Source organism: Triticum aestivum, chromosome 3A (genome assembly GCF_018294505.1).
Source record: "Triticum aestivum cultivar Chinese Spring chromosome 3A, IWGSC CS RefSeq v2.1, whole genome shotgun sequence".
NCBI classification, from domain to species: Eukaryota; Viridiplantae; Streptophyta; class Magnoliopsida; order Poales; family Poaceae; genus Triticum; species Triticum aestivum.
The window spans coordinates 710926004-710937806 of NC_057800.1; the positions used below are offsets into that span (position 1 = coordinate 710926004).

Below are 11803 nucleotides of genomic sequence, written 5' to 3' on the forward strand. Positions count from 1 at the left end.
GCAACCTCAAACTTTAAGAAACGACAGCTTAGGTTTCTTGCCAAACCATAGTTCATACGGTGTCGTCTCAACAGATTTAGATGGTGGCCTATTTAACGTGAATGTAGCTGTCTCTAATGCATAACCCCAAAACGATAGTCGTAAATTGGTAAGAGACATCATAGATCGCACCATATCTAATAAAGTACGGTTATGATCGGCGATCATATTTTACTTCTGCGATCATAGTCGTAGAAACTTTTATTTTTGTTACGATGATTCTCCACTTCACTCTAAAATTCTTTGAACTTTTCAACTGTTTCAGACTTGTGTTTCATTAAGTAGATATACCCATATCTGCTCAAATCATCTGTGAAGGTCAGAAAATAACGATACTTGCCGTGAGCCTTAACACTCATCAGACCGCATACATCAGTATGTATTATTTCCAATAAGTCAGTTGCTCGCTCCATTGTCTGGAGAACGGAGTCTTAGTCATTTTGCCCATGAGGCATGGTTCGCAGCATCAAGTTGATCCAAAGTCCATCAACATGGAGTTTCTTCATGCGCTTTACACCAATATGACCTAAACGGCAGTGCCACAAATAAGTTACACTATATTATTAATTTTGCATCTTTTGGTTTCAATATTATGAATATGTGTATCACTACGATCGAGATCCAACGAACCATTTTCATTGGGTGTGTAACCATATAAGGTTTTATTCATGTAAACAGAACAACAATTTATTTCTTACTTAAATGAATAACTGAATTGCAATAAACATGATCAAATCATATTCATGCTCAACGCAAACACCAAATAACACTTATTTAGGTTCAACACTAATCCCGAAAGTATAGGGAGTGTGCGATGATGATCATATCAATCTTGGAACCACTGCCAACACACATCGTCACTTCACCCTTAACTAGTCTCTGTTCATTCTGCAACTCCCGTTTCGAGTTACTACTCTTAGCAACTGAACCAGTATCAAATACCGAGGGGTTGCTACGAACACTAGTAAAATACACATCAATAATATATATATCAAATATATCTTTGTTCACTTTGCCATCCTTCTTATCCGTCAAATACTTGGGGCAGTTCCGCTTCCAGTGACCAGTCCCTTTGTAGTAGAAGGACTTAGTCTCAGGCTTAGGACCAGACTTGGGCTTCTTCACTTGAGCAGCAACTTGCTTGTCGTTCTTCTTGAAGTTCCCCTTCTTCCCTTTGCCCTTTCTCTTGAAACTAGTGGTCTTGTCAACCATCAACACTTGATGTTTTCTTGATTTCTACCTTCGCCGATTTTGCATCACGAAGAGCTTGGGAATCGTTTCCGTTATCCCTTGCATATTATAGTTCATCACGAAGTTCTACTAACTTGGTGATGGTGACTAGAGAATTCTGTCAATCACTATTTTATCTAGAAGATTAACTCCCACTTGATTCAAGCGATTGTAGTACCCAGACAATCTGAGCACATGCTCACTGCTTGAGCTATTCTCCTCCATCTTTTAGCTATAGAACTTGTTGGAGACTTCATATCTCTCAACTCGGGTATTTACTTGAAATATTAACTTCAACTCTTGGAACATCTCATATGGTCCATGACATTCAAAACGTCTTTGAAGTCCCGATTCTAAGCTGTTAAGCATGGTGCACTAAACTATCAAGTAGTCATCATATTGAGCTAGCCAAACGTTCATAACGTCTACATCTACTCCTGCAATAGGTCTGTCACCTAGAGGTGCATCAAAGACATAATTCTTCTGTGCAGCAATGAGGATAATCCTCAGATCACGGATCCAATCCGCATCATTGCTACTAACATTTTTCAACATAATTTTTCTCTAGGAACACAATAAACTGGGAGCAACATCGCGAGCTATTGATCTACAACATAGATATGCTAATACTACCAGGACTAAGTTCATGATAAATTAAAGTTCAATTAATCATATTACTTAAGAACTCCCACTTAGACAGACATCCCTCTAATATTCTAAGTGATCACGTGATCCATATCAACTAAACCATGTCCGATCATCACGTGAGATGGAGTAGTTTCAATGGTGAAAAACACTATGTTGATCATATCTACTATATGATTCACATTCGACCTTTCGGTCTCCGTGTTCCGAGGCCATATCTGTTATATGCTAGGCTCGTCAAGTTTAACCTGAATATTCCGCGTGTGCAACTGTTTTGCACCCGTTGTATTTGAACGTAGAGCCTATCACACCCGATCATCATGTGGTGTCTCAGCACGAAGAACTTTCGCAATGGTGCATACTCAGGGAGAACACTTGTACCTTGATAATTAGTGAGAGATCATCTTATAAAGCTACCGTCGAACTAAGCAAAATAAGATGTATAAAAGATAAACATCATATGCAATCAAAATATGTGACATGATATGGCCATCATCATCTTGTGCCTTTGATCTCCATCTCCAAAGTATCATCATGATCTCCATCGTCACTGGCATGACACCATGATCTCCATCATCTTGATCTATATCAATGTGTCGTCACATGGTTGTCTCGCCAACAATTGCTCTTGCAACTATTGCTATCGCATAGCGATAAAGTAAAGCAATTATTTGGTGCTTGCATCTTATGCAATAGAGAGATAACCATAAGGCTTTTGCCTGTTGCCGATAACTTCAACAAAACATGATCATCTCATACAACAACTTATATCTCATCACGTCTTGACCATATCACATCACAACATGCCCTGCAAAAACAAGTTAGACGTCCTCTACTTTGTTGTTGCAAGTTTTACGTGGCTGCTACGGGCTTAGCAAGAACCGTTCTTACCTACGCATCAAAACCACAACGATAGTTTGTCAAGTTGGTGCCGTTTTAACCTTCGCAAGGACCGGGTGTAGCCACACTTGGTTCAACTAAAGTTGGAGAAACTGACACCCGCCAGCCACATGTGTGTAAAGCACGTCGGTAGAACCAGTCTCGCGTAAGCATACGCGTAATGTCGGTCTGGGACGCTTCATCCAACAATACCACCGAACCAAAATGTGACATGCTGGTAAGCAGTATGACTTATATCGCCCACAACTCACTTGTGTTCTACTCGTGCACAACATCAACACATAAAACCTAGGCTCTGATACCACTGTTGGGGAACGTAGTAATTTCAAAAAATTTCCTATGCACATGCAAGATCATGGTGATGCATAGCAACGAGAGGGGAGAGTGTTGTCTATGTACCCTCATAGACCGGAAGCGGAAGCGTTAGCACAACGCGGTTGATGTAGTCGTAAGTCTTCACGGCCCGACCGATCAAGCACCGAAACTACGACACCTCCGAGTTCTAGCACACGTTCAGCTCGATGACGATCCCCGGACTCCGATCCAGCAGAATGTCGGGGAAGAGTTCCGTCAGCACGACGGCGTGGTGACGATCTTGATGTTCTACCATCGCAGGGCTTCGCCTAAGCACCGCTACAATATTATCGAGGATTATGGTGGAGGAGGGCACCACACACGGCTAATAGATCTCAAGGATCAATTATTGTGTCTATGGGGTGCCCCCTGCCCCCGTATATAAAGGAGCAAGGGGGGAGGCGGCCGGCCTAGGAGGAGGGCGCGCCAAGGGGGAGTCCTACTCCCACCGGGAGTAGGACTCCTCCTTCCCTTGTTGGAGTAGGAGAGAAGGAAAGAGGGGGAGAGGAACAAGGAAAAGGGGGCTGCACCCCTTGTCCAATTCGGACCAGAGGGGGGGCGCGCACCTCCTTCCTTTTGGCCTCTCTCCTCTATTCCCGTATGGCCCAATAAGGCCCATATACTCCCCGGCGAATTCCCGTAACTCTCCGGTACTCCGAAAAATACCTGAATCACTCGGAACCTTTCCGATGTCCGAATATAGTCGTCCAATATATTGATCTTTACGTCTCGACCATTTCCAGACTCCTCTTGATGTCCCCGATCTCATCCGGGACTCCGAACTCCTTAGGTACATCAAAATTCATAAACTCATAATATAACTGTCATCGAAACCTTAAGCGTGCGGACCCTACGGGTTCGAGAACAATGTAGACATGACCGAGACACGTCTCCAGTCAATAACCAATAGCGGAACCTGGATGCTCATATTGGCTCCCACATATTCTACGAAGATCTTTATCGGTCAAACCGCATAACAACATACGTTGTTCCCTTTGCCATCGGTATGTTACTTGCCCGAGATTCGATCGTTGGTATCTCAATACCTAGTTCAATCTCGTTACCGGCAAGTATCTTTACTCGTTCCATAACACATCATCCCGCAACTAACTCATTAGTTGCAATGCTTGCAAGCTTATAGTGATGTGCATTACCCGAGTGGGCCTAGAGATACCTCTCCGACAATCGGAGTGACAAATCCTAATCTCGAAATACGCGAACCCAACAAGTACCTTTGGAGACACCTGTAGAGCACCTTTATAATCACCCAGTTACGTTGTGACGTTTGGTAGCACACAAAGTGTTCCTCCGGTAAACGGGAGTTGCATAATCTCATAGTCATAGGAACATGTATAAGTCATGAAGAAAGCAATAGCAACAAACTAAACGATCAAGTGCTATGCTAACGGAATGGGTCAAGTCAATCATATCATTCTCCTAATGATGTGATCCCGTTAATCAAATGACAACTCATGTCTATGGTTAGGAAACATAACCATCTTTGATCAACGAGCTAGTCAAGTAGAGGCATACTAGTGACACTCTGTTTGTCTATGTATTCACACATGTATTATCTTTCCGGTTAATACAATTCTAGCATGAATAATAAACATTTATCATGATATAAGGAAATAAATAATAACTTTATTATTGCCTCTAGGGCATATTTCCTTCAATTAATTGATTCCACTGCTGATGGTCGGCAACCCATCTGCTGGGAACTGATCACAATCGTACATCAGTTTCTAAGAGAGCATTCATGGCGATTGTTGTGCCCATCGTTTCCGCTGTCGAGTGGTACTTCTATATTGTTCCTCCCATAACAATCCTCGGTCACCCTCTCTTCTCTGACAGCACAAGCATCTTTCATCATCATGCTCTGGTATTACTTATGCATGATTCCTTAAGATTCGTCATTGATGTTTACAATCGTTCATTATTTTAGTTGTTCTTTCAGATTCGTCATTGTGCCCTACATGAGTCTCTGTCAAAATTTGCATGTGTTAACTCTGTAAGTATGTATGTATGCAATTTGATATTTTATAATACTAACATTTGTCCACTTTGTCCTAAAGTAGTTTTTGCTGCTTGGAGGTGAGCAGAGGGAAGGTATCCCATTATCATGATTCAGAGGACTCATGTTATTCTCTTTATTGTCAATGCAACCGATTCCGGTTTATATCTCTTCTTGGAATAAAAAAAATGCATATATCAACCTGGCTTCTTATGTAGCTATGTTCAATCAACACAGCAGCATGTTTTTGTTGGGCTGCAGACATCCCCGTTCTGCGACAGGTGATAGATAGGGAATTAGGATTTTAGAAAATTTGCATACAGAAATCTTCGAAAGTAAAACATGTAAATGTGGACAAGTATGAAAGAATACAAAAGACAACATTTTTATTTTCAAGTTATAAAGTGGAATCCATAGATTACACAGGAATGTTGTCTCCTAAAAGTGAATAATAACAAGACATCCGTTCATTCAAATTGGTGAATATTTCTCAAGATGGGTAAGATTGACTTTCTCACATAGAGTGCAGTATTGTGACGGTCCCTTTGACTACATACATGTTTGTCTCTCTGTTGTGAACTTGCAAGACCTGGAAGAACCAACCTATTTGTTTAAATTTCGAAATCTTGGTGATGTTGTTTTTCCCTCTTTGCGCATACTTCTCCTAATGTTTTGGTGATAAACACTTCATTGCTAATCTGCCTTTCAATGACTATATCCTTTTTGGCTGATAGTCCTCTTAAACCTTTAAATCAGTTTTTTTAACTGGTGCTCAATATAATGGATTGTAATGGTCAGCTGCTTAATATAAGACCTTGGTAACTTGGCTTTATGAATTTATCGTCCCTTTTCTGAAATATTTACTGTCAATTCTGAGGTGGTGGGCGGCCTAGTGGAGGCTTAGGTATCTTGATGGTCCATCTCCCTTGATTCCATTATTTACATCCTCTCGACCGCTAGCTCTCACTAGCTACCTGCAGGCACATATTTCGCCTAGCCACGCCACACATGGTGCTCGAGAACTGATGCTGGTGAGCTTATCGTTGCGTACATTCTACTCATGGGCTTTTTTAGTTGAATATAGTTTTGCAAACAGATTATTTATGTATGTTTCTTAGAAAACATTGCTCCTTGAATAATACCCCATGATACTTAAACAAGCTCTATGTCGTTTTTACTAGTTCAGTTTGGTGGTGATTTATATTGAGGATTTGATCATTGCTCATGCATGCTAAAAGATTTATCTGACATCCAATTTTGTTCAGGTACATTTCATTCTTTTGTACATTGAAAACTATTGTTGGTATATTTGATAGCTAGACTGTGCACATAAGTGTAGAGGCCATTAGTTATGTTGTTCAAGCTATGTTGGTATCTGTTTGAAGATTAATTCCAGTCTGATATGTTCCATTGTCATCTGACATTTAAAAGTAAAATATACTATTTAAAATTAGTTAAATATACATTGAACAGTTGAAATAAAGAAATGTCATGTCAGATAAGTTAAGCTGACTACATATTTGTCAATGGCTTTCTCAAATGTAGGTTTCAAATCAGATGTCATTCAAAACTCATCCTTGAATTACCTTTATACTTGATTAACCGGACTACATCATGGAGTTCTCGTCTTTGAAGTTTGATGAAATAAGGCCCATGGTTGTTTGCTTTCCACTCTTAAATTGCCTTTAGTTTGAAATAAGGCCCATGGTTGTTTGCTTTCCACTCTTAAATTGCCTTTTTGACAGCAACAAAAAACTATACTAATAGGAGTTTTGATTTCCCTTCTTCATGTACTTTTTCTATATCACAAAGAATTGTTCACGCCTTATTTGTCCATTTCGTGTAGACATTTCAACTTGACCATTACGAGAGCAGCATGATTTTATTTATGATTATTGCTGTTGTAGAGGTGTTAAATATATAAAGTATGAAAGGTGTAATTTCATGAAAGTACTTTGTAATATCAGCTTCCTTTGCCTGATTGATGTTGCTTTACAGTCTTATTTGTCGGCATTTTGTTCAGCGAGTTAATGCTTTTTCCATGCTGTGAGGTCATATATGTTGCGGGCACAGAGCACCAAAGATTTTTCCATAGACACAAAAGCAATGCTCCGGCTGTAGCATTAATTACACACACTCGTATTGCCTAGGCTGCTATATAAATATGTACAAAAGGATTGCTATATCAAATACACGTTTATGATCAATGCGTATTATCTTCCTTCTGACAATGCTTACCCTGCTTACAGTAATCTACATGGGTCTGGTTCCTTTTAATATCAATATTTGTCATCAGATTCTGATATACATTGTTTCAGTCCAAAATGTACAGGGTGCACATTTTCTACATTTAATTTCGACTAAGACTTTCTTTTCTTAGTGGTATGATCACTTATCAGTAATTTGATGGTTATCTATATATGTTGAATTTTCATAGCATTTTAACCTCTGATATCAATATATTTTCATAATATAAATTGTTCAATTTCATTTCCAATGTATTTTACTAATATATTTTTATTATTTCATAATATGAATGGTATGACAAATATATGATTTAGTCTTTTGCAAAAAAAAAATCTTGACTCGTGTATTTTTCAAAATTCCTTTCATTCTTTTAAAAATAGACGGGCGCGGCAACGCGCGCCATCAATGATCTAGTCATAAGTGATGTCCCGACCAGATTCTTTCAACGTCAATGATTTTACTTTTTGGCAAGATACTTTGGAGGTACGTAAAGCTATAGATCAGCGATGGATCAACGTTGAGGTCAGGTAAAGAGGCGATTTGTCCACTTCTTCTAGGGTGGCCGCTACGGTGGTGCCGGAGTTGAGTGACGGGCATTGGTATCTTGCTCAAGGGTTTCTTCAGCCAAGATTGTAATTTTCTTTCTCGACTAGCTAAGGGTAGTTTTTGCAATAGCTAGGGTTGTCGTATCTTTTTTGGTTATGTCAAGTTGGTTTTTCAGTGGATCGTAATTTGATATTTATTTTATAAATGAGACACACATTACATCGAGAAAATAATCAAGGCTACAGATCAACATGACCTCGTCTGTCCCGCATGACCGCTCAGGACCTGTGTAGTGCGTACGCCGGATCGTATGCTCATACACGATATTAGAGCAACTCTAGTAGACCCCGCATCCCGTCCTGATCCGCAAAATAACCGCCAAAGTGCGGGTCGGGGCTTGAAAAACGTCCCGATCAGACCCCGCATCCCGCCTCGGCCCGCAAATGTTTTTGCAGGGTGCGGCAAAACATCTCCCCCAACCTCTAGATTCATGGGCTAGAGGGACGACCCGAGCTCAGCCCCTATCCGCAGCGAGATTTGGCGGGAGGGACATTTCCGCGCGGCCATTCCCGCTCCCCCCCGCCCTCCGCCACCATTGCCCCTCCACCGCACGCTCCCTAGCAGTCCTTCGCCGCCATGGATGACTCCCTGCTGTCCCACGTCACCGTCGAGGTCGCCGGCGCTCCTTCTCCTCGAATGGATCTCGTCGCCGGCCCAATTTGCCCCGCTGTTGCCCAAGGTCAAGTCGCGCCTGCCCGCAAGCGGCAGGGCAACGTGGTCGTGCAGGGCAGTGCTCCGGCAGCCCCCTCTGCGAGGGCCCGCGCTCCGGGCGCCAACGCTGCTGCGCGATCTTGGTCGGCGGCGGAGAAGGTCGCCAAGGTCGCCGGCGTCAAGAGGAAGAAGATTCCGGCCACAAAGAAGCCGCCTCCTTCATCCGCTCACTCCGACCCGGAAAGAGGTGCCCCGGCGATGCCTCTCAACGGTGCTGCTCCCCCCACAAGCGAGGTGTTTGACGAAATGGCCGGAAGGTATGTGTCTTTGGCCAGGGCAATTTTCTTTGCTTTTCGCCATTTTGCGATAGCTCGTGACTTGTTGTGCTTCACTATAGCGGTGGTTCGGACAATGCAACTGCCGAGTTCGTGAACTTGTTGGACACAAACGCCGTTTACATTGATCAAGTCCCGTTTGAAGCATTCGACTACAATGAAACAGAGGCCGGCGTGGACGATCATGGTTTTTAGGACGATTTAGAGGAGATCGAAGCGGAAGCATATGAGCAATCGCAAACAAAAACTGGGAAAAGCCAGAGATTGAAGAACTACATGATCTTGGAAGATCAAGTTCTCATGAATGCATGGAGTGCGGTGTCTCTTGATGCATGCACGGGTACTTCTCAAACCGCCAAGAGGTATTGGCAAAGGATCGAAGATCAATACTTCCGCATGATGGCAAAGTACCCCAATAGGACTCCACGCACATTTCGGTCTCTTCAAGGTCGTTGGGAGAATATCAAGCCTATGTGCAGCCGTTGGGCAGCTTGCTTGGAGAGCAAGTACGCAATGCACCTCCAAGTGGAGCCGTGGAATCCGACTATGTGAGTATGTTTTGCCTTTGTTCAACTTGTGCATCATCATATTACATCATATGAAATGATTGCATCATTTCACTTTGTTCACATTGTGTAGAAAAAATTGCCCAACATAGATAGAAATACATGGAAGCTTCGGAAGGCAAATTCTTCAAACTAGAGCATTGGTGGGAGTTGCTCCAAAAGTGCGATAACTGGAAGTTGATCGAGAAAGAATCCCCATAGAAGAGAGGCTCACTTACAAACATGGATGATGATGAGGATGATGATGGCCCAAGAAATTTGAACACGCCCGATGGCGACAAGAAGACTAAGGAGAAGATGAAGAGAGAGCATGAAGCATCGAGCTTGAGGGAGAAGATTGATGCCATGGTGTAATCAAATGAGTTGATGTTGTTGAAGTCGTTGGAGATCAAGAAAGAGTTGGACGAGAAGAAGGCAAAGGAGAAGCAAGAAAAGTGGCAATTGCTCAGGAAGAGGGGCTGCACAAAGCGGCCATTGAGGATAGAAGAGCACGTGCCGATGAAAACAAAGCCATGTCCAAGTTGCTCGCCGAAGAGAACAAGATCATGTCAATGAACCGCAATGACATGGACGACCTCACCAAAACATGGCATGATATGGCAATGAGAGAAATCTTGAAGAGAAGAATGGTTGTGTCGGCCGGTGCATGTTATAGTTCCAGAGATGTTTTCTCTGGTGGCAATGTCGATGATTTCGGTGCGGGAGTTGGAACAAGCGCCGGAGGTGGATTCAGTGGTGGTAATGAACTTCAACATGGACTCGATGGCGTGGAGTGAAGATCGACCAAGTTGATGTCGGACGTGGTCATCACTTTTGCAAGACCCTCTTTTGCCTTTGTCCTACTAAACTGAGGCTTTTATTTGCGCATAAACTGTGTTATGTTGTTTGAATTTGAACTTATTCATGGGCACCAATGTCAAATTTGAGAATTGGGCGTTTTCTGTTTGCGGGTCGACGCGGCGGTGCCCGTGCAGACACCGCAAAAGCCAACCCGTAAAAAAGTATATTCCGCGAATATTCTTTTATACGGGTCCGTTTGGGGGGTCTGCATCTGCGGCTGTGCGAGCTAGCCCACAAAAGCCGTTTTCCACGAACTGCAAACACGTTTTGCGGGCCGGCCGGATGCGGGGTCTGGTAGAGTTGCTTGTCAGTACTTCATATGTTCATATCCATAACCAAAATAATAGGTGCGGATAAGCATGTCTTAATTAACCACCATAAAATGGGATACTAATAGGATCCAATTTATCCCCTATACTTAGCAAAACTATAAATTTATACTAACGAACTAGAATAATAATAAGCTTCGCGTCCACCCATTTACCTGTTTTAATGTTTCAATAAATGTTATTAATTGATTCCACTTAGTATAACCAGAGCATGGCTGCTATAAAGCACCCAACTTGTATAGATCCATTGCACATCCACAAAGATAGAAAGCTACAGATACAACCGCCGGAAACGCAACTCCTAAGTAAAACAAAAATCTCCTACATAACATAGTTTTTCTACAAATCAAGGATGAAGACTGTCCAGGTGGTGCTCATATGCCTTGTCCTTTCGGTGCTCTGTTCAGGTATTTTGCCGGTATGTTTTTCTCCACCGCACTTGTAGGAAATATATTTCGGCTTATCCATGCTCCTCCTCTCGAAACCCCGCAGGCATCGCTGCTCGCTGTGCCCAGTACAACGTCTCCAAGGCATGTCCAAGCATAGCTTCATGCACAGCACTATGCACCTATAAATATAAGGCGGACACGGTTTATGGTGTATGTGCTGATAACGGATGCTGGTGCGTAGTCTGCGTGATACCACCTGCAGCTCAATCTGCGTCTGCAGCCCAGATTGCGCCCGCAGGGAATTAAAGGATATCGCTTGCTTCCCTTTCTGCCTAAATAGAATAAAACAATGTCTGATTAATGTATTTTTCTCGTACCGACAACATTGTATCGGTGTAAGGACCCGTGAGGCAAAATAACATCCTATTAATATTGAGCGCTCTTTGGCGAAATGCATGATTAATTAATTGGACACTGTAGAGGATGTATAAATATCCTTTCATTGCGAGTGGCCATGAAAATACGTTTGTGGATTTTTTTTCTCTCCATGTTGAGAACATTACCAAACCATCGGAATCGGTCCTCCATGCAAGTTGCATCTGGATGGGAGATTCACAGCCAAGATAGTGAATAACCAGTTCCATAAGCAACCTTGTTC

At 42.4% G+C, this 11803-nt stretch overlaps 1 long non-coding RNA gene across 1 annotated transcript; it reads left to right on the plus strand.

The window, feature by feature from the left end:
• Positions 1 to 11019: 11019 nt before the first annotated feature.
• LOC123059333 (uncharacterized) lies at positions 11020 to 11575 on the plus strand. Its single transcript, XR_006427424.1, has 2 exons — positions 11020 to 11163; positions 11249 to 11575. It is a non-coding gene; the product is annotated as an uncharacterized lncRNA (long non-coding RNA).
• Positions 11576 to 11803: the final 228 nt, after the last annotated feature.